This window comes from Eurosta solidaginis, chromosome 1 (genome assembly GCF_040869045.1).
Source record: "Eurosta solidaginis isolate ZX-2024a chromosome 1, ASM4086904v1, whole genome shotgun sequence".
NCBI lineage: Eukaryota > Metazoa > Arthropoda > Insecta > Diptera > Tephritidae > Eurosta > Eurosta solidaginis.
This window is the reverse complement of record NC_090319.1, coordinates 205,210,364-205,235,393: the sequence shown is the minus strand read 5'-3', so window position 1 is coordinate 205,235,393 and position 25,030 is coordinate 205,210,364. Positions and strand designations below refer to the sequence as shown.

General features: G+C 39.9%; 2 pseudogenes; both read left to right on the top strand.

Moving 5' to 3' along the window:
* The first annotated feature begins 1,721 nt into the window (after positions 1–1,721).
* LOC137236989 (uncharacterized) lies at positions 1,722–2,822 on the top strand (annotated as a pseudogene).
* Positions 2,823–23,375: 20,553 nt separating this feature from the next.
* Positions 23,376–24,463, top strand: LOC137239524 (uncharacterized; annotated as a pseudogene).
* The last annotated feature ends 567 nt before the right edge of the window (positions 24,464–25,030 follow it).

Here is a 25,030-nt window from a genome sequence, read left to right as displayed (position 1 = left end):
ACAATATACATTAACGATATTAATTCATGTATAAAATATTACCAAATTCGTTTATTTGCGGATGATGCATTGATTATCATCGGTGAAAGAAATGCGGATTGTGTTATGTCAAAGATGCAAGAGGATTTGGAAACCTTATACATATGGCTGTGCCTAAGAAAGTTGAAAGTAAATGTGGATAAACCCAAGTTTATGGTATTTTCGAAAAACCTGAATACCACTGTTATCAATTATCCAAACAATGTTGTCTTGACAGTGAACAGTGAAATTCAAAGATTCGACAAAATGAAGTATTTAGGAGTCTTGTTTGATATGAACTTGAGCTTTGGAGAAGATATAAGTAATTTAGAAACTAAAATTGCAAAGAGTATAGGCTTCATGTACCGAACATGTAAACATATTAACCAACGTCATAAAATATTAGTATACAGATCGACCATTTAACCACATTTTATCTACTGTCCTACACAGAGGCAAAAAGTTCACATAAAATCAAAGAGATCGACGTCTATAAAAGCCTCTTGGCCGAGGAGAGCGAGCGTTTAGCTTAATTTTCTTCTCAAATTTATTGAAATGGAAATCGGCTGGAAAAAAAGAGATAACTTCTTGTTTATTAATTTTTTAAGTCATTTTCTCAGAACAATTCAATTTTTATAAGAAATCTGCTTGTTTTTATGAGAAAATTTTTAAGAAGTAAATCAATAAAGTCATCTTCTTATTTATACTTGAAACTTATTGAATTTATTAAGAAGGAAAACTTCTTATTTTTGGCGACAGTGACATCCTTTTTCTCCCGTTACTTTCATGTGAAGCAAAATACGTGCAAATGCATGGTTTTAAGCGGAATTGATGTTAAGCTAATGGGCCTGTAGACTATACATCTGGCATGCTCGGTCTTTGCCAGTTTAAACATTTACCTGTCTTCTAAGAAGACGTAGCTCATTGCTCCACCATGGCGGCTATGCTTTTTCTCTGAATATTTTTAGAGGTCAAGCTCTGTTATACGCAGTCATAAGCGTCTTTGTTAGGAAATCATTGGACTCCTCCAGTTTCTCCACATGGGCAACATCTTTGGGTTGTCCCAGTTTTGTTTCTACATTTTTCTGGAGCTTCGTCCAGTCGTTGACCTAGTGAGATAGCTCAAAAATCTGAAATTTCGAACCTATAAGTACTCTGCACTTCCCAATTCAATACATACCAAGTGTACCGAAAAATCGAATACTCCAGTTCATCGTAACTGTACTCTAAAATATAGAAATATGACACAGAATTTTGGCAATAAGTGTTAGTAAGTATCAAAGTAAATTCCGCTGGACAGAAAATGCTTAAAAAACTTGATTATAAAACCTGTTTTAAAAAAGATTACCCATAAGTGGCTACTGTACCAATTTGGGTACACTTCTTTAAAATGCCAAAAAACATTTTTTGTTTCCACTACTTTTATTTTTATCAATTAAAATACATACATTCAAATTAATTTTTCTAGTTTTGCCTTAACCATTCATTAACCCATTGGTTAAAATAAAAGTTTGAAGCTATTTTTGTTGTCATAACATCTTTTAGTCTTAAAATAAAAAGCGGAAGCCCTAATATACATAGCTACACATGCTGAACAAATTAATACCAACTGAATTTGTGTGTATGTTGAGACTAAGGTACAAGAAAGATAAAAATAACTGCAAAGCTCACAACTATGTAGTCATCTGACTAAAGTACAAGAAATAAATTATAGTTTACCCAAAGCCAGCGAGCAATATGATTCTGCCTTCACGTGCCATATTTTAATTGCTCTTATATTAATAGATTAATTAATAATAAAATATAGTGCGGTGATTAATTTCGTTTTAATTTTGATGGTGCAATACATGTGTATCTTTTCTTGTTCCTTTTTAGTGACTTTGTGAGATATGTATGGAGAAAGCGATATTTTTGTTTCATCTCAACCAAGCCAAGGCAATCATGAAATATTACAATTGTTTAAATCTTGGAGATTGTCAAATGAGATTGTAACAATTCTAATTGAGCGCGGAATTAATTCCCTTTTAGTTCTTGAGAAAAGTGAAATTGAAGATGTTGAAGCTTTTTTGATCGATTGGATACAAAATATTTCGAACAGCGCATCAAATTTAAGGCGGGTTTGAGAGAATGGCGAAAGCAAAAGGTAAGTGATTTGTTTTATTGTTAAATAATATACTGATTTCTTTTTTTAAGGCAATTCCATTTATTTGTGACCAAGAGACTTCAGCGACAAACAACAAAATTCTGGATTTGCTCGAAAAAATTTCTGAGGATTTGTCCTCCGCTAAATCAAGAGAATCCAGTGGGCCACCTTCTTCTTCTGAAAATTCCAGCTGTTTGAACCTTGTGGAGTTGTTAAAAAAAGAGTAAAAGGTCAACTTGTTTTAACTTTCCACGAAAAAAACGGTTACCTGGATAGTAGAAACCAGAAGAATTTGACTCATTGCATAGTGGATAATTAAACTGCCTTGGGGCGTAAAATGCAATATTCAGATATGAGGAAGTGGGCCAATGAAATTGTTGCGGTATTTCCAAAAGAAAACAAGGTAATTGCATGAGTTCGATGATAACTATCAAAAATTTACAAACATCCTTTGTTATTCTTATATTTTAAGAGTTTTACTTTTTGGAAAGGAAAAATGGGAAAAAGAATCCGAGTGGGAAATTGTTCTCCCGTTGGGCCAATGCCATAAAATTGGAAAAGCTAGTCACTTCTGATACGCAAGATGCTCATGAAATAATTTGGATGGTATACAATACTTACTAATACTTTTTTAAGAATTTGTTCTTTAAACAATATTTAACTTTTTATATTGCAGATAATGTTTTGGAAAAACAATGTTGGCTAGGGAAAAAGTAAAACAGTTGTGAAGTCAGTCGTTGCGAGCAAGCCAAGCATAGCGGTCGTATTTTGAAGTCGATGGCAGTCGTGCCTACGTTTACATATATTTCTATAGTTTTTACTATTATCAGCAACTTATCTTACTCTTCTTTTAAATAATTATTATTCAATAAATCCTGAAATGATCAATTATATTAAACTTTAAATCATATTCGAGTTTCATCTTGACAAGTCAAAAGTGAGATTCACTGACGCCTACACGAAATCCATAAAAAGGGAAAAAATTTGCATCATCTACAAATACAAACGCATGACGACCGCGCAGAGCTAAATCGAAACATGAAGAAGAAGCATTAAAAATCAAATCAATGGAAAACAATTTGGTTTACTCTTTGGTGAACCAAAACCACGGAAAAAAAATCCTCTGCAACGAGCATTCTGTATGTGAATACATAAAACGACAACTGCAAAGCAGAGAATTCTCAGCGAACAACGGCAGCGCGTCAGCGAAACGTACAATCGCAAAGACACTGCAAATAAAAAAAATAAATACAACATACGGCAAACGAAAATAACTCAGCCACGCACAGGCAACATTGACTGAAACGCAAGCAGAGTAGCAACGAGCAAGGGCGCCAACAGCTAAACGGACATCAAAACGAAACAAAAAGACAATTTTGCAAAGCATCGGATAGAAAAAAGTAAAACGATCAACTCCAGAAAAGTTTTGTTAACGGGGCAACAAAAATAAAGCGACGTCGGCGAGGCGACAAAGCAAGACGCAAATTAAAAACAAACGACGCTGGCAGAGAAAACATCGAGAACAAAGTAGAAGGGCATTTTTTTGGACGTGTACAGCAACAAGGGGAGTTCAATTTTAGCGTTCGAGGAATAAGCATTGCATTTTGTGGCGACTTACAAAAGGGAAGCTTATTTGGCATAATAATAATTGAATTATTAAATGCACCATGATTAAATTAAATTCTTTAAAGGTGAACCAGCTGAATCACCTTCTGCAGACCAACAATGCATCGATGACCGGCACGAAAGCCCATAAGGTTGTAAAACTGCAGGAAATTTTGGGCAGCGACGAAATTGATCCATCTGAACTGGAAGATATGGACAATGACTTGCAAGCACAAATAAAGGGATTGAAAGAGGTCATGTTGACGTTGGCTAACACAATAAGTACATTGAATTCTGCACATTCACGGGACAGTGGCAATACTCAAAGCCACTCCAATAACGAAAACGCATCGCAAATTTTGCAAATACCAACTGTAGGTGGAAACCATCAAACGACAGGGCGTGCAACAATGACGATACAAGATATGGTAGGCGTGATGCCCGATTTTGATCCAAGTAAGGATCTTACAGCAGTGCCACAGTTTATTACACGCGTCGAACAATTACGTCAGGCATACCGCTGGCAAGACAATTTGGTTCTTGTGGCAATTCAACACACATTTAAAGGTATAGTCAAGCGGTGGTTGGATTCCCAAGCTGTTTTCAGCACTTGGGAGCAATTTGTTAATGCATTTGAAAGGGATTTTCCTGCCAAATGCAATGCAGCAGAAACGCACAAAGCCTTAATGAAACGAAAACCTAAAACTGGAGAGGATTACGTTGAATATTTTTATACAATGTTAACGATGGGACACCAGGGTAGACTCGACGATCAGTCAATAATCTCGCACGTTATCAGCAGTCTGAATGATGCTGCGTGGACACGAAATTTAGAAACAATGAATTTCCACACATGTAGCGAGTTACTGGCGGCACTAAAGAATTTGGTTGCTATCACGGCGACCACGGTAACAACACCAATGTATAATCAGCAAGCTATTAAAACCGAAGGTAAAGAAAGCAATAAGCCAACGGGGCCGAAATGTTATAACTGCAATGACTATGGGCATATCTCAAAGAAATGTCCACGACCTCAAAGAAAGCAACGTTGCACAGTATGCTCAAAGGTGGGGCATGATGCAAAAACCTGCAGTAGTAAGCCGACGGTGGCAAAAATAACTGACCTAGTCGAAAATGTTGAAGCACCACCGGTACTTAAAACAGTGGTGCTGAACGGCAAAACCTTGAAGCATTTGTTGATACACGCTAGCTCACTCATTAGGTCAAAGGCGGCTGAAGGTATAAATAGTCTCGAAACATACAAACGCTTTATTGGCTTTGGAGGGTCTGAGGTTGAAGTTACGCGCAAAATAGAGGTAAATGCGAGTGTAGATGACAAGATTCTTCCTGTAACGTTATACGTGGTTAACGATAATATGATACCCAGATGACTATCGAAGTAACCACAACGAACCCTATCCTAGGAAAGCGGTACCAGGTACCATTCTCTCAGCGACCGATTTTATCTGAAATTTTAAAGAAATTGTTAGACAACAATATAATAAGACCAAGTAATTCTCCCCATGCCGCATCAGTACTATTGGTAAAAAAGTCAAATGGGGAGAATCGGATGTGCATTGACTATCGTGCGTTGAACGAGGTCACCATAAAGAAAAACTATATAATGCCTATAGTTGAAGAACAACTGTCGCGGTTGGCAGGCAATCGATATTTCTCAACATTGGATATGACGTCTGGCTACTACCAGATTCCAATAGAAGATAAATCTAAAGCATAAACGGCATTCCTAATGCATGAAGGATTATTTGAACACAATGAGATGCCATTCGGGGTCGTCAATGTCCCCATGTTTTTTCAGGAAACCATTGTGAACATCATTAAGCGGCTCCCGAATAGGAGTAAAATCATTAATTACGTTGATGAAGTAATCATCGCAACGAGAGACGAACCAGAAGGACGAGCGGTATTACAGGAGTTCCTAGAAGAGATTAAACATTCTAATCTGACACTAAAACCATCAAAATGCACGTTTCTGGCGAAGACGGTAAACTTCCTGGGCCATACGATTGACGGCGACGGTATACGACCAGTGCCAGAGAAGACGAAGTGTATCAGAGAGTTTCCAACGCCTAATTCTCCAACAATGGTTCGTCAATTTCTGGGCCTTACGGGGTTTTTCCGCAAGTTTGTCCCCAGTTACAGGGTGATTTCTATCCCTCTTTCGGCACTATTGAAAAAGCAAGCAACGTTTGTGTGGGGAGCTTCGCAAGAAACAGCTTTCCAGCGACTAAAAGATATTGTATCTACGAAACCGTTGTTAACGTTGTTTGATCCGGGCGGGATCACGAGGTTCATACGGATGCGAGTTCAATGGGTTTATCAGCAGTGATGCTACAAAATGAAACAGACGGATACAAGCCAGTATTTTACTTCAGCAGAAAAAGTAGCGAAGCCGAACAGAAGTACGCTAGCCATGAGTTGGAAGTGCTAGCAATTGTGGAGGCTTTGCAACGCTTCCGCAACTATCTGCTGGGGCGAACATTCAAGGTAGTAACCGATTGCGATGCAATTGTAAGAACGAAATCTACGACACCATTGACACCTCGTATAGCTAGATGGTGGTTGAAACTCCAAGAGTTCGATTTCACGTGTCAACATAGACCGGGGTCAAAGATGTCACATGTTGATGGGATGAGCCGAGCCCCAGTGCTGCCACCAAGTACAAAGAAACAGTAGCTGATCTTGTTTTACAGGTATGCGAAATTGGCGATGACTGGGTGGGTTCAATGCAGTGGCAAGACGAACGACTAAGAGAAATAATTACCGGGTTACGAAGTGATGAGAAGAAAAAGCTATACGAGTTCAAACATTACACGTTGCAGAAAGGACGGTTGTACCGAGACGTTGATGGCCATAAGCAACTGGTGGTACCAAAGGCGATAAGGTGGCGTATAACCAAGTCATACCACGACGACGCAGGGCACTTCGCTCTGGAAAAAACAATCCAACGGCTGCAACAGCATTTCTGGTTTCCACGGATAAGAAGATATGTGAAGTCCTATATCGACGCATGTCCAGAACGTTGCCTCAATAAAGCAAAAGGCGGCAAACCAGAGGGCCAACTTCATGTAACCGATGAGATAACACCGATTCCATTTCGGTCTCTGCACATCGATCATCTGGGACCCTTTCCCAAAAGCAAAAAAGGTAATTTGCATATCCTTGTGGTAGTATGCGCATTCAGCAAGTACTGCATCGTGAAGGCGGTGCGCAATACGAAGACGACTCCAGTAGTTAATACTTTAAAAGAAATATTCCTAAGATATGGGCAACCTAAAAGAGTGACCACGGATCGAGGTACGGCGTTCACGTCAGCTGAGTTCAACCGTTTCATGACGGAGAACGGTATTCAGAATTTAAAGGTGTGTTACGTGGCTGACTGTTTGGGTGGTGAGGAGCGGCAGCAAGCAGGTATGCTTGCGGGCCCAGGCTAGCTCGTCGTCTTGGGCGGGGTATTGCACCACCGACCTCACCCGCAGCCACATGAACAAAAAGAGGGTTCATACCTGCATGTGTATAGAAAGGAGAGAAAAAGCTGAAAAAGATAGAAATAAACGTGAGGGGCAGAGTTAAGAGGGGAAAAGATGGAGGCCTGTCCTGTCAGGTGGAGTCTACCCTCCCTCTGCAGTGCAACTTGCACTGCACCGTGGGCACTGTGCTGACTCCTGTTTACCTTACAGTGCCCCCAAACCTGACAGGACAGGCCTCCATCTTTTTCCCCTCTTAACTCTGCCCCTCACGTTTATTTCTATCTTTTTCAGCTTTTTTTCTCCTTTCTATACACATGCAGGTATGAACCCTCTTTTTGTTCATGTGGCTGCGGGTGAGGTCGGTGGTGCAATACCCCGCCCAAGACGACGAGCTAGCCTGGGCCCGCAAGCATACCTGCTTGCCGCCGCTCCTCACCACCCAAACAGTCAGCCACGTAACAATGGCGCCCAACGGTAATAGCCCGGTAATCTTTTTAGTTTTTTTGTTGTCTTTCCATTTAGTTAATTTCTTTCAGTTTTATTTTGATCTACATAAATCCGCCTTAATTCCTTTTAGTTCCAAAAATTTTCTTTCAGTTCTTAGCTTTTGTATTCTCAACGTTCATAGCCCGATCAATTTTTCATTTCCACGCTAATTGACTACCTCTTACTTTAAATTTCCCAATATTTTTTTTTATTTTAATCCGTACTTTTAATTTTTGAATTTCTTAATCTATTTTTTTTTCTACCTTTCCTTCCTTAAATTTCCCAAATTTTGTTCTTCAGACCTTCTTACCCTTCCAAGCCCCTCCCTCTTTCCGTCTTCCGACTTAGGACAGGGACAGTCATGATGGCAACGCCGAGTGGGTTCACCTGACCGACAAGTGTCATCATGACCAGAGGATAGGGATTAGCTGAGTGTCCATGTCAGGGTTCCTTTGTTGAACTTTAACAGCTCGACAAAGTGGTAACTGGTATGGCACTTAGCTAGCGATGGACTTAGGTTGGAGATCGTGGCGAGCTGTTCAAGCTACCTTACCGGGAGTCCAGCACTGCCGGTAAGTGAGGTTTACAGTCGTCGCCACGATATTTAGGAGTAGGAGGTGTGGCATCCACACATAGGTATAAGTTCTTGAACGTGAAGTGCCACATTTCCACGGACAGCACGATTGACCAGACTTCAAATACATAGAGACGGACTAACCACCTTCGCTGAACCTTCGCCAAGGCAGCACCACAGCCACCAATACTAATACATTAAATTTCATTTGGTAACTTTTGATTTCAAATTCAAAATTTGATATTCGTGAAGTTTCGAGATTATTCAAAATTTTTTTTTACTGAATATTTCTTAGGAGGATTATTTCCAAACATCTTGCTTGAATTGGGTTTTTTTTTTTTTTTTGAAAATTTACATTTACCTAGCTCACCCACACAAACAGAGTGTTCGAGATTGGTTTTAGTTTTAGTTTAATTTTGTTTTCAGTTCTATCCCTGAGGTTTTTTTTTTTGATTCTGGGTCAGACCCTTAAATCGTGAAACCTAGATCCCTAGGTTTGTCTTGCGACGCATACACACGCAAGCCAACATATAATTTGAATTCTCCCGTTTGCAAGTCCTAAGTTTCTATGTTTCGATTAGCATATACATAATACTTTACACCTAAACAAACCTTGTTTTAATTCTCACACACACACACGCACATAGCCCCTGAATTTAACTTCAGTTTTAATATATTTTTTTTTTTATATACTTAAGCATTTTTGTTTTTGATACTAGCGTATAAGTTTTTTTTTCTCATACGCACAAACCCACAAATCACTTGAATTACCATAGACATACATACATACACACAAACCTATCACTTAATAATTGAATTGAATTTTTATATACATACATATATTGTAATTTTTATATCCGTTATTTAATATCCTTTATTTATATATATTTTTTTTTTTTATTGGGTTTTGGGTGAATTTGGACCTATTATCTTATATTATTTATTGGATCTGAAAATACAAACAGATTGTTGTTACCGGAATATTTTCCTTGCATCTCATGGTTTTTTTCTTTTTCGCATAATTTTTTTTTTGTTTTTCCATTTGGGTTGCGGTCGGGATAGCGTTTCTTTGGAGGTATTATATATATTTAGTCGATTGTTCCTGCGTTTTTTTTTTTGGGTTTTTGGATTAAAAGTTTTGGCCGCTGCAGACAGTGAATGTCTGACCAAGACCGGGAAAAATATACGGAGGAAAGACCTTTTGGGGGATTGGGAAATTTAGATTCCAATAGGCGTGTTACAAGGAGTCGTGCCAGGGCTCTGGAAAATCAGATTGCTGGCTCACTTTTCACGCAAATTGACACAGGGATACCGAGGCCCATAGACTTTGTGCCTACGGATTATTTCAATAGGTGTGCTTCGCGGATTTTCGGTTCGTTTGACCCTGAACGCCCGATTAGGATCTCTGTCGCGAACGGGGTGTCAGTCAGTGAGGCCGAAAATTCATTGAACTTTTCCCAGAAGATCGATTTGGTGTGCCAAATGTCGGATAGCGGAGATGAGGGTGCCCGAGGGGGCGATGTTCCGGTGATGGGCGCACCAGCAGGGGGTCCCAGAGGTCTTAATGCCCCTCTTCCTGACGCCACCCGCCAAGACACCAATGTCGAACAGCTGAGCTGAATGATGGCTATGATGGCGCAACAGCAAGACTTGGTTGTGCAAATGGCAGGGGAGGTCGGGAGCATTAAGACCAATGTTGATATCCTTGGTGGTCGCGTAGCGGATATGGAGGCTTCCGCGCAACCTTCGGGACATCGGTCCGCCGTGGCATCAACGCCACAACCTCAAAACCAGAGGGGGGAAACTACTGCTCGTGACGGTACGCCGAATACCAATCGGACTGCCGAGCGGGACGGTGGTAACCCTCCAAGGTGGAAAAAATTAGATTTGGACAAGTGGCACATCAAATTCGATGGGACAAACAAGGGAATGAGCATCGAAAGCTTCGTATTCCGGGTGGAGAGAATGCGGGAACAACACAACATCTCCTACTACCAGTTATTCACGGACTTTCATTGTCTGCTTTCCGGCGGTGCCTTGAAGTGGTATTGAAAGGTGCTCGAAGACCATTCCGATGATCCCGATTTTGGGTATTTTGGTCTGAAAGCAGAACTGCTAAGTCACTTCAAGTCCGCCGAGTGCGACTATGAAATAATCCGTGACATAATTGAACGGAAACAGCAGCCCGCAGAAGCTTTCGACGACTTCTATAGCGAAGTCCACAACCTGACGTTCCGTTTGCGGAAGAGGATCCCTGAGAGGGAATTGGTTGGCATAATTAGGGGAAATCTTAAACCGTACCTAGCCAACCTGACCTTCGCCATTAAAATGGACTCGTTGGCGGAGCCCAAAGCTGAGTGTAAGAGAGCGGAAAAACTCATTAGGGAAAATAAGAACCGGTCCAGACCAGTTAGTGAGATAGGGTTCGAACAGCCCGATATACTGGGAGAGAGAAAGTTAGAAGCTTTTGATAGGAAGCCTCAGCGCCCACCCCAACACCAATCCCAATCCTTACCCCAACACCAAACCACAGCCAATCCCAATAGTGTTCGTCCTTCTGTTAGTCCTGCGTCTAAGTCGACTGTGAATTCCTTTTGTGCTTCTCCCTTCCACTTAATGTTGTGTTTTTCGTGCGGTATTCCGGTGGACCACTTTGTGAAAAACCCGGCAGAAGCACAAAAACCAAATAAATTTTCGTCCTCGTTCCACAATATGGTCTGTTTTGCGTGTGGAAGTGATTCGTCCTTTTGCGTGTTTAAGCCCAGGGAAACCCGAGGCTGGCGGTGTTGACCGGGGACTCCAGCCAGAAGTTAGGCAACCCGGCAGACCTGAAATAAAAATTTTGAAGAAAGAAGAAATAGAACAGAGAGAGGAGGTTAGGAAACCACAAGGGACGGTGGAAAAACGCGAGGTAAAGAGTTTACTTCAAAGAAAGATAGAGTATGAAGAAGCAAGAAGAAGGATATTTTGTGAAACCATAAGTACTAATAGGAAAAAGAGAAATTTTGAGAAGATTCATAAGATGAGGGAGAAAAGGAGATATTTTAAGAAGTTGCGCAGCAAAATTGTCGCGACAATTGTCACTGTAAAAAGTGACCGCGATAGGAGGTAGGGAAGTTTTAGCTCTCTTGGACTCAGGGGCGAGTGCCAGCTGTTTAGGAAAAGGCTCAGCGGCACTCCTGTGCGGTAAAGAGGCCTTGATTGTGCCAATCAGGTGTCAAAATATTCGGACCGCGAACGGGGAGGAAACCGCTGTGGTGGGGGTAATAAAGTTACCTGTGGTTTGGGATAATGCCACAAAAGATTTGGAATTTTTGATAGTACCAGGCTTGCAGCAACAGGTTTATCTCGGCATAGATTTTTGGCAGGAATTTGGTATGAGTGTGGTGAGCAAAGGTATGAAAGGGAATGTGTGTCCAAGTGTTGCCAGTGTGGCGGAGCTCGTGCCCGCCGAGGGTGACTTGTCTTTCGATGCTGTGCAGCACGTTTTAACGCCGGAGCAAAATAATAGGTTGGAGCGTGTAAAAGCCCAATTCCCGTCCTTCGAGGTATTAGGGTTAGGCCAAACAAATAAGGAGGAACACTTCATCGAGGTGGTTAACGAGAATCTGCCAGTAAAGCAGCGCCATTACCCGATTTCACCAGCTATTCAAAAACTCATATACGCAGAGTTAGATCGAATGTTGGACATGGGAGTCATCGAGGAGTCCAACAGCAGCTGGAATTCGCCGGTATCGCTGATAATAAAAGGGACGAAAAACCGCTTGTGCCTTGACGCTCGCAAAGTCAACGAACGAACAATTAAGGATGCCTACCCCTTACCCCACATTGATGGAATCCTCAGCCGACTACAAAATACACGATTTATTTCCGCAATAGATTTGAAGGATGCCTTCTGGCAGATTTCTCTGGAGAAGAAGTCAAGAGAAAAGACTGCTTTTACTGTCCCTGGCCGACCCCTTTACCAATTTACCGTCATGCCTTTCGGGTTGTGCAATGCAGCACAACGAATGTGTCGTCTCATGGACAAGGTCATTCCGGCCGCTTTACGTGAATGTGTTTTTGTTTATCTTGACGATTTGTTAGTTTGTTCTGTAGATTTCGAGTCCCATATTTGTTTGCTGGAAAAGGTCGCTCGGTGTCTTCGCGAGGCTAAGTTAACAATTAATGTCGAAAAGAGCAAGTTTTGTTTCAAAGAAGTTCGATATCTAGGGTACGTAGTCGGGGATGGATGTATCAGGACGGACGCCAACAAAGTGGTAGCTGTGAGGGACTTCCCAGTTCCGAAAACCCCGAAGCAACTGCGACGGTTCCTGGGTATATCGGGCTGGTACCGACGTTTTATACAGGACTATGCGACTATTGCAGCCCCGCTGCACGACTGCCTCAAGAAAGACAAAATCAAAAAGTCTGTAATGACGGGAGAAGCAATAAAATCATTTGAAATTTTAAAGCAGAGTTTGGTTTCTGCACCGGTGCTCACACATCCTGACTTTAAGCGTCGTTTCTATATTCAATGTGATGCATCAACGGACGGAGTGGGAGGGGTTTTGTTTCAACTGGACGATGACCAGAACGAAAGACCGATTGCTTATGTTTCGGCAAAACTTAATAAGGCGCAGAAAAACTATAGCATTACTGAACTTGAATGCTACGCCGCGATCGTGAGTGTGAAAAGATTCCGACCTTATGTGGAAGGAACCCCGTTCACCATCATAACTGATCATGCCAGCCTCAAATGGCTCATGAATCAGAAAGATCTTTCTGGGAGGCTGGCAAGGTGGAGTTTGAAACTCCAGGGTTATGATTTCGACATCCAACATCGAAAAGGTGCGCAAAACGTGGTTCCCGACACACTCGCACGAATACACATGGACGAAATGCTGACGAACGACAGAGCCATAGACGTGTGTCTCGAGTCACCGTGCTTCGAGTCGGAGGAGTATACGGAGTTAAAAAAGACGGTGACCGAGAACAAAGATAAGTTGCCAGACTTATGCATATCGGACGGTTACGTTTATAAACGGACGCAATTCGACAGGGGGGACGATCTTCTAGCGGACCAGACCTGGAAGCTCTGGGTTCCGTCGGAACTGCGACCGGGGCTGGTAGAGTCGTCTCATAGCTCACCGTCCCCTGGTCATGGTGGCATCCACAAAACACTGTCCCGACTACGTCAGAAATATTACTGGCCGGGAATGGTCACAGATGTATGCGCCCATATAAAAGATTGCGAAACTTGCAAAACAAATAAGACACAAAACGTTTTTAAACAACCCATGATGGGAAAGCAAAAGCTCACAGAGCGACCTTTCCAACGTTTATTCATTGATTTTATGGGTCCTTATCCTCGTTCTAGTGATGGTAACGTGTATGTCTTTGTTTGTCTAGATCACTTTACTAAGTTTGTGTTCTTAAAACCTATTAGAAGGGCCACTTCAGCTGAGGTTATAAAATTTTTAGAGAAAGAAGTATTTCACGTGTTTGGTGTGCCCGACTATGTCCATTCGGACAACGGCAAACAATTCGTCTCGGAAATATTCAAAGAGTTTTTGGAGAAATACGGCACGACACACGTGAGAACTGCATTCTATTCACCTCAGGGTAACGCTGCGGAAAGAGTCAACCGATCTGTGCTGCAGATAATTAGGTCCTTCATAAAGGGCAACCAAAAGAACTGGGACAAATGCGTCAGCGATGCCGCATTTGCACTACGCAGCGTTACTCACTCAGCCATCAACATGTCGCCATACTATGCCACTTTCGGTATGCCTATGATACAGCATGCTGCATCATATGAGCTATATCGAAAGTTGGCGGCGTTGAAGGATGGTGACGTGGAGATAGATACGGCTGGTGATAAAATGCAGCTCATAAGAAAGAGAATTATGAAGGAGCTGAAGCTGGCCCACGATAGAAGTCAAAAGGTCTACGACACCAGGAGAAAGGATATAAATTTTCAGATTGGACAAGTGGTATATCGCCGCAACTTCAAACAAAGCTCCCAAGTTGATAAATACAACGCTAAGTTAGCACCAAAACAAGTCAAATGCATTGTTTTAAACGTTATAGGGAATTCTATGTATGAACTTGGCGATAGTAGTGGGAAAAAGATCGGCGTATACCATGCTAAAGACATTTTTGCAAAATAGCTTAATATTTTTTTTTGTAGTGTTAGTACTCTCGTTCTATGTTATTTATTTATTTATCGACGTATTGTATTTGTTAATTTATCGACGTATGTGATTATATTATTAAGTTATTTTTTTTTTGTTTTTGACTTTTTTATTTATTTGATTATTTTTGCATTTATTTATTTTTTTTATTTATTTATTTATTTTACCTACTTGACTATTTGATCTGTGATATTTTTTTTTGTATAAATTTTTTTTTGCCATCTGTGACATTTTATTTTATTTTATTTTATTTTATTTTTTTTTTATTTATTTTTTTTTATTTATTTTATCTGTGATATTTTATTTACTATTAGATATGTAGAGTAGTATCTGCGATATACGTTTAACTAGTAGCATTAGCCCAGTGATTTAGTTCGTAGTTAAACAGAACCAAAATTTAAAGGCGTGAAGAGAAATAGGCCCGGCATTGAGTCGTGGGTCGAGGCCACACGTTAGACGCGGGAAATAATACTTAGCAGGCTGCGTTTGAATTCTTTACGCTCACGCTCCATAGTGCAGGCACCATCGGCGGTTGCGAGCCTGTAACGACAGCCTGTCTCCATACTGGCCTAACTGATTGGCGGAGTGTATATGCGTCTATGTGTTTATGTGTTTTGTGTCCAGGTCCGTGCCTTAGCCGCAATGTTACCATTAACATCATATTAACATAATAACATTGACAACATTGTACCGATAGTGAACACAATGTTGCAGCGGAAATAAGATGTTGCGCTTGGCATCATGCTGTTATAACAAATAAAATGTCACCATACTGCTAACAACTTAGCAGCATTGATGAATGCCATGCACCTATGCGTTTGTTCTGTTCTGTATTATGTATGTTGATGTGTATTGGTACAAGGCTATGAACGTGTGAATGCATCTGTGTGAGTGGTCAAGGCACGAACCAAATGTATCTGTGTAGGTGTTCGTTTTGGTGGAGCGGTAAGCGTGTGAATGTATGAGTAAAATATACGTATGGATGAAAAATACGGGAAAGCTGAGAAGAAAGTTGGGCATGTATAGGTAGGAATTTTCCATTTCTGAGTAACGTTCCCTGCCACGGCGGTAGCTATAAAAGGGCACAATGTTAGCCAACGGATAAAGTTTTATTCTATCTGTGCCTAGTGAAAGTGCCAAAGTGCAAGTAAAGTACGTGACTTAAACCGGAAAAAAAAAGTGCCAAATTGCAAGTAAGGTGCACGACTTAAACCGAAGAAAAAGAAGTGCCAAAGTGCAAGTAAATTGCGCGGATTTAAATAAAAAAAAAAGGTATTTGCGTTGGTTTTGTTTGTTGTGCGTACCGCAAGTTAACGCGCGTACTCTGACAAGTGCCAGACGAGGACTAGAAAACCTGCCCGGAAAACCAAGGATCGAGGTAAGTCAAAGGCATCTGCTACTTGGCGTGCATACAGTCAATTTGCTCCCATCTAGCGAATTGCTCATGCAAGCCAGATAAAAACTGCATTAATGCAGATGCATATATACGCAGATGCATGTATATGCATCTACAGCCATGCACACACAAAAGCCCCCTGTGCATATTCCCTAAGCGTTTTGATCTAAAATGTGTACTTTTAACTAATTCCCACCATTGGTATTCCAGGCAACCTCGACAGCGCAAGGAGCCACTGGGCACAGCGTTCCGACGGCACACAGCATCCACAACAACACAACACACTTTTCTTTTCAACGGCACACCAGTTGCTTTCACCAGACGAATCGTTATTTCCTTATTTGGTCATCAGCGGCGCAACGCCAACAACAAGTACGTCACCTTTTCTACTGGCAGTAACAACCCCCAACTGCGGCCACATATTTTGGTATCGGTAATATATTGTCACCACAACAACAACTACAACAACACCACCCTTTTGGTCACCTAGACGGCGCAAACACACACAACAACCACATATATTCTTTTCATTTTCCATTCGTTCAACACCAACCACCACCTGTATACACTTTTGTTATATTGGCGGCGCAACACCAACCACAACCGGTATTTATTTTCTATATTGGCGATATACGGCCGCAAAAACCACAACAGCATTTTTTCATATTGGCGGCGTAACGCCCAACAACAACTACATCACATTGGCGACATACCGCTCAACGCCAACTATATCACCCCCATTACATTGGCGACGCAACGCCAACAACAACAACATCACACTGGTGACATTCCGGCCAAAAATAATTGCCACGCATCCAAAAACACTACGTTCTATTTAATTCGTTGCATGCGCGCACCAACAACAACAACAAATACTTCGTACAAATTCTTCAAAAACACAATAAAAATTGTCAACATCGATATCAATTTGCACCAGCCACCACACATCATTCTTTTATTTTGGCATCGGCGACGCAACACCAAAAACAGCCACATATTGTATCAGCAGATATCGACACAAAAACAACAATACCAGCCACACATCCACCGGCCAGGTCCACAGAAGTCATTGTTACCAGCTCGTCAAGCCACTAGAGGCCAGCAACCAAATCACCAAGAATAGGGCAAGGCTATTAAAATATGCACATATTATACACAAGTGAGGAGTTTGCGAAAACAACACTGCCAACAGGAAGAGCAGCCTAAAAGCGGGATTGGCAGAGATCACCAACAACAACAACACACCACAACGGCAGAAGCAGAAATAATCGTTAAACCTTAATGTCAGTAATTTTTCTATCGTTTCGAAACAAATCGGCCTTTTTTTGTATTTTTTTTGGCATTATATCTTTTTTTTTATAAGTAGGTTTACGCACATAGGTATTCCCTTTTTTTTGATGTAGAATTTCTGGTAGGAGAAAGGGTTGGGCAAAAACAAAGGCTTGTGGTTATTAGCCCAAAAATTTTGCTAAATAATTTGTGCTACGGTGTAATATTACTAATATTTTACTAATATTTCATTTTGTTTTATTTTTATTTTTTTCATTTCACTCTTTTTGAAGTTTCTTTGATTAATTTTTCATTTGCATATTTTTCTCTATTTTTGACATTCATTTGGATTTTTTAGTTTTGATTTTTGCATTCCTTTTGTGGATAGTTACTATATTCAAAGTACACCGATCTTTATCGTTGTGCTCTGCCTATAGTTCCACTTCCGTACATGCTTTCTGTTCCTTTTCGGTTAGACCGCGACTAACTCGAAATTATGGAACTTTGAATATTCCTTTTCTTTTTATTGCATCGGCACATATTACACTTACATATATTTGCCAGAACGCTCCCGGCAAACTTACCCTTATCCTTCCCGCATTTAACACTACGGGCTTGCATACAAGCACGCACATTAAATCCTTTTTTTTTATCTTGATAATTTTTTTTTTGACTTTTACACACGTTTGGTTTTTTTTTGACATTGTCATCACGCTACAAATTTATTACTACCTCATATACACTCATTATCCAAGATCGTAAGCGATCGATCTGGATCCGTGTTCGAACGTGGTCATATGTACATATGTATGTTTGAGTTTTTTTTGTTTCAGCTACTCAACTGCAGCGGCGCTGTTGGATGAGAAGAGTAACTTGGTGAGTGTTTTGAGCGAAACATTAAAATTTATCAAAATACACCTGTTTAGTTGTATGTACATGTGTTAGCACAGATTCCTGCTCTTGCAAAAATAGAACAGGAATTAGCAAATCAGAAAAATAAAAACAGATCGCAACGAACATATGTGCATGCATGAAAAACGTCACAAACGTACATCTGCAATTACATACATACCATTTGTTCTTATATACACATAAATCCCTTTCCTTTGATGGCCTACTTTTGCTGTATACATAATTGACCTTATGTTTACTTGAGCGGTAGCGGTAGATCAGGGATTAGGGTACTTGAATGTTTTTTTTTATTCGCCCTCTTATTTTATTTTATTTGAATTTGTATCTTTAGGATTTAGAATTAGCTCCTAGTAATAATATGGCATTAGGGTGGCCCTAAAAGTTTAATTTTTTTTTATTTGAGTTCAGACACTTTGTCTATTAGCCATAAGTATCTTGTACTGTATGGAATTTGAAATTTATCTACTTCTTCCTGCATTCCCATGAATTTGTAATGTTAGCTAGTAATAAGGTTCAGTATTATGTTTGAGCATTTTTTTTACTTTGAGTAAATAGAAGCTTTAGAAATAGATACTAGTTAAGCCTTTTGGAATTCTTGGCAAACTATTTTGCAGTAAATTTTGATTTTAAAGTTTTGTTGAAATTATTGAACTGGTAGTAGGGTATTAGTTGGTAATTTGGAAACCAAAAATTTTGTAAATAAATCATAAGAATTATGTTTGGATGAAATTTTAATATTTTCAATAATGCAGGGCTAAGTCGAATTTTGGTGTTGGTGCTGCGCTTGCGCGCGGTAAGGTAAGGTAAGGTGAAGGTGAGTGTTTAGGGAAAATGACTGAGTGACAGGGGACAGACCCATGTCAGGTTTGGGGGCACTGTAAGGTAAACAGGAGTCAGCACAGTGCCCACGGTGCAGTGCAAGTTGCACTGCAGAGGGAGGGTAGACTCCACCTGACAGGACAGGCCTCCATCTTTTTCCCCTCTTAACTCTGCCCCTCACGTTTATTTCTATCTTTTTCAGCTTTTTCTCTCCTTTCTATACACATGCAGATATGAACCCTCTTTTTGTTCATGTGGCTGCGGGTGAGGTCGGTGGTGCAATACCCCGCCCAAGACGACGAGCTAGCCTGGGCCCGCAAGCATACCTGCTTGCCGCCGCTCCTCATCACCCAAACAGTCAGCCACGTAACAGGTGGCAGTAAGAACTCCTCGTGCAAATGGCAGTACGTATCAATAAAACGGTTCTGGCTTCACTGAAATGTACAACGAAGAGCGACAGGGAATGGGACGTCGCATCGCCAACGTTACAATGGAACATAATTGCACAAGCAAACGCAACAACGGGGTTTAGTCCAAACCAATTGGTATTCAACTTTAGTGCGCGCGATGTATCCACTAACCGATTAATTCAAGCTATTGAAGATGAGAGTGACACCCCAGGGAATGGTGAGTTCCGACGTCAAGAAGCATGTGAATCGATGAAGAAAGCCAGGAGCGCCTGGAAAGAGCGATATGACAAACGACACCAAACGCCACGACAATATGAGGTGGGTGATCTAGTAGTAACCGAGTATGTACCCTCCGCAACAGGTACGTCTCACAAGTTGGACCTATTGTTCAGGGGCCCGTATATGGTAACAAAGGTGCTCCCTCATGACCGATATCTTGTTGAGGATCTTCCTGATACGTCGAAAAGCCAACGGCGGTATTCTGGAATACTAGCCAGTGATGGGTTGAAGCCATGGTGTACACTAGGTCCGGAAGACAATGAAGTCAACAGCGACGCTGAATCGTCACCTGATGACGAGCTGTCAGGAGAGGCCGAGCTGTGAAGTCAGTAGTTGCGATCAAGCCAAGCATAGCGGTCGTATTTTGAAGTCGATGGCAGTCGTGCCTACGTTTACATATATTTCTATAGTTTTTACTATTATCAGCAACTTATCTTACTCTTCTTTTAAATAATTATTATTCAATAAATCCTGAAATGATCAATTATATTAAACTTTAAATCATATTCGAGTTTCATCTTGACACAGTATTGGGCAGATACATGCGTTTTTAGAAATAAGTGTAAGGGCTCTCTATCGGATTTGCTGGCAACTTGGCCGAGCTACAACTATTTTAACGGTTACGAATTCGTAAGATAAAGGGGATAGCTCAAAAATTTTTTGTTTGATTGAAACTGGTAGGTCAATCAGCTTTATAAAGCGGTCCTGTGTCAGTGGTAAAGTAGACGGAGATCAAATATCAAACTAAAATAATTCATATTTGGCTTAAATAACGAAAAAATTGTTACTTATGGAAAGTTTATATATTACATTGAAATAAAATGTTAAATGTTTGCGTTTTAATTCTATATTGGGAAGAAATTTTTTACAGGTTTGTAAATTTAAGCCTTGCAGTTGTTCGCGTAGATGTTTGTCATACGCTGAAAAAATTGAACTACAAAAATGGCTGCTTGTTACTTGGAAAGGGTCGTAATAAAGTAGCAGACACACTATAGCAAGCAACAATATTATATATTAAATAATTTGTACCTCATTTATTGGTAATTTATTACCGTCTGGTTCCGAGAAAAGTGAGTGTCTGCTAGCTTAAGACTCAAGCCAGCAGACACTTCGTGAAAACACGACGTACAACTTCCGAACGACTTGAATAGTTTATAATGCATTTATACGCAATTCACTACCGCAAGAAAAAAATTACAGCTGCATCCGGTTCCAAGAAAAGTTAGTGTCTGCTAGCTTAAAACTCAAGCCAGCAGACACTTCCTGAAAACACGACGTACAGCTTCCGAACGACTTGAATAGTTTATATTACATTTATTGGCAACTTATTACCACAAAAAAAATGTACATCTGCGTCCGTTTCCGAGAAAAGTGAGCGTCTGCTAGCTTAAGTCTCAAGTTGGCAGACACTTCGTGAAAACACGACGTACAGCTTCCGAATGACTTGAATAGTTTATAGTGCATTTATTGGCAATTTATTACCACAAAAAAATGTATAGCTGCGTCCGGTTCCGAGAAAAGTGAGTGCCTGCAAGCTTAAGACTCAAGCCAGCATCCACTTCGTGAAAACACGATGTACATCTTCCGAACGACTTGAATAGTTTATATTACATTTATTGGCAATTTATTACCACAAAAAAATTTATAGCTGCGTTCGGTTCCGAGAAAAGTGAGTGACTGCTATCTTAAGACTCAAGCCAGCAGACACTTCGTGAAAACACGACGTACAGCCTTCGAACGACTTTAATAGTTTATATTACATTTATTGGCAATTTATTACCACAAAAAAAGTTTATAGCTGCGTCCGGTTCCGAGAAAAGTGAGTGCTGCTAGCTTAAGACTCAAGCCAGCAGACACTTCGTGAAAACACGACGTACGGCTTCCGAACGACTTGAATAGTTTATATTACTTTTATTGGCAATTTATTACCACATGAAAAATTTATAGCTACGTCCGGTTCCGAGATAAGTGAGTTTCTGCTAGTTTAAGACCCACGCCAGCAAGCACTTCGTGAAAACACGACTTACAGCTTCCGAACGACTTGAATAGTTTTTATTATGACCCCAAAGGAGTCCCAAAAAGATCCCGGAATAACCCCCAATTGGCCCCGAGGGAGTCCACAAAAATATCCCGGAATGACCCCCAATCGGCCCCAGGGGAGTCCACAAAAAGATCCCGAAACGACTCCTAAATGACCCCGGAAGGACTCCGAGGGAGTATCAAAACTCCCGGAATGACCCCTAAATCACCGCCAGGGAGTCCCCAAAAAGATCCGGGAATGACCACGAAATGACAGCGGGGGAGTCCCAAAAATATCCCGGAACGACTCCTAAATAACCCCGGAAGGACCACGAGGGAGTCGCCAAAAACCATCCCGGAATGACCCCCAAATGACCCGAGGGAGCCCCCAAAGTGGATCACTTTCAATACGAGAATAACTGAGTACTCAGCTACAAAAATAGATTTACTGTTTAGTAATAACGCCCAAATACTAACTGAATATTTGAGTGATCATAGAATATCAGATCACGAGACAATACATTTCAAGATACCAACAACAAAATTTGTCAAAATGAGGAAATTCGACACCGTAACTAGCTGGGAGAATCTGATATAAGTATAGTGCAGAGAATCTGATATAAGTCTGCTGCGAGCAAGCGATTTAAACTCTTTGCTCTTTGTATAATACTGGACTAGAATATACAGTTATACAACTGAACTGTATCCTAGCTGAAGCCATGCAGGCATTGACGTATGAGAAGAGAATAAAAATACAGATAAGAAATGACCGCGAGCTGCTAATATTGCACAAAATAAAACCCGACTCCTATAATGTTGCTAAAAACACAGGATACTGGGATGATTATAATACAGCTAAAAGAACATATAAAAAAAACTATCAAGTATAAAAAGAAGAAATATATGGAAGATAGGGTGCGCGATAATCAGGGAGACATGAAACGGATGTGGAAGATATAAGTAATTTAGAAGCTAAAATTGCAAAGAGTATAGGCTTCATGTATCGAACATGTAAACATATTAACCAACGTCATAAAATATTAGTATACAGATCGACCATTGAACCACATTTTATCTACTATCCTACACAGAGGCACAAAGTTCACAAAAAATCAAAGAGATCGACGTCTATAAAAGCTTCTTGGCCGAGGAGATCGAGACGGGACAAAACTGAAGAAATTTTTGCTAGAAAATCTTCTAGAGTTTAGCTTAATTTTCTTCTCAAATTTATTGAAATGGAAATCGGCTGGAAACAAGGAGATAACTTCTTGTTTATTAATTTTTTAAGTCATTTTCTCAGAACAATTCAATTTTTATAAGAAATCTGCTTGTTTTTATGAGAAAATTTTTAAAAAGTAAATCAATAAAGTCATCTTCTTATTTTTACTTGAAACTTATTGAATTTATTAAGAAGGAAAACTTCTTATTTTTGGCGACAGTGCCATCCTTTTTCTCCCGTTACTTTCATGTGAAGCTAAATACGTGCAAATGCATGTTCAAGAAATAACACGTGCCATACCATATTTTAATTGCTCTTATACTGATAGATGCCAGTTGAGTTTGTAATTTGGATGAGAAATGTTCACAAATATTCTGAGTTTTCTGGTTGGTGTTCTAAAATGTAAATTATATAATAATAATAAAATATAGTGCGGTGAACAGTGGATAAATTATATTAATTAATAATAAAATATAGTGCGGTGATTACTTTCGTTTTAATTTTAATGGTGCAATACATGTGTATCTTTTCTTGTTTCTTTTTAGTGACTTTGTGAGATATGTATGGAGAAAGCGATATTTTTGTTTCATCTCAACCAAGCCAAGGCAATCATGAAATATTAGAATTGTTTAAATCTTGGAGATTGTCAAATGAGATTGTAACAATTCTAATTGAGCGCGGAATTAATTCCCTTTTCGTTCTCGAGAAAAGTGAAATTGAAGATGTTGAAGCTTTTTTGATCGATTGGATACAAAATATTTCGAAGAACGCATCAAATTTAAGGCGGTTTTGAGAGAATGGCGAAAACAAAAGGTAAGTGGTTTGTTTTATTGTTAAATAATATACTGATTTCTTTTTTTAAGGCAATTCCATTTATTCGTGAGCAAGAGACTTCAGCGACAAACAACAAAATTCTGGATTTGCTCGAAAAAATTTCTGAGGATTTGTCCCCCGCTAAATCAAGAGAATCCAGTGGGCCACCTTCTTCTTCTGAAAATTCCAGCTGTTTGAACCTTGTGGAGTTGTTAAAAAAACAGTAAAAGGTCAACTTGTTTTAACTTTCCACGAAAAAAACGGTTACCTGGATAGTAGAAACCAGAAGAATTTGACTCATTGCATAGTGGATAATTAAACTGCCTTGGGGTGTAAAATGCAATACTCAGATATGAGGAAGTGGGCCAATGAAATTGTTGCGGTGTTTCCAAAAGAAAACAAGGTAATTACATGAGTTCGATGATAACTATCAAAAATTTACAAACATCCTTTGTTATTCTTATATTTTAGGAGTTTTACTTTTTGGAAAGGAAAAATGGGAAAAAGAATCCGAGTGGGAAATTGTTCTCCCGTTGGGCCAATGCCATAAAATTGGAAAAGCAAGTCACTTCTGATACGCAAGATGCTCATGAAGATAATTTGGATGGTATGCAATACTTTCTGATACTTTTTTAAGAATTTGCTCTTTGAACAATATTTAATTGCAGATAATGTTTTGAAAAAACAATGTTGGCTAGGGAAAAAGTAAAAAAGTATTGGGCAGATACATGCGTTTTCATAAATAAGTGTAAGGGCTCTCTATCGGATTTGCTGGCAACTTGGCCGCGCTACAATTATTTTAACGGTTACGAATTGGTAAGAAAAAGGGGATAGCTCAAAAATTGTATTTTGTTTGATTGATACTGGTAGGTCAATCAGCTTTTTAAAGCGGTCCTGTGTAAGTGGTAAAGTAGACGGAGATCAAATATCAAACTTAAATAATTCATATTTGGCTTAAATAACGAAAAAAAATTTTACTTATGGAAAGTTTATATGTTACATTGAAACAAAATGTTAAATGTTTGCGTTTTAATTCTGTATTGGGAAGAAATTTTTTACAGGTTTGTAAATTTAAGCCTTGCAGTTGTTCCCGTAGATGTTTGTCATACGCTGCAAAAATTGAACTACAAAAATGGCTGCTTGTTACTTGGAAAGGGTCGTAATAAGGTAGCAGACACACTATAGCAAGCAACAATATTATATATTAAATAATTTGTACCTCATTTATTGGCAATTTATTACCGTCTGGTTCCGAGAAAAGTGAGTGTCTGCTAGCTTAAGACTCAAGCCAGCAGACACTTCGTGAAAACACGACGTACAACTTCCGAACGACTTGAATATTTTATAATGCATTTATCCGCAATTCACTACCGCAAGAAAAAAATTATAGCTGCGTCCGGT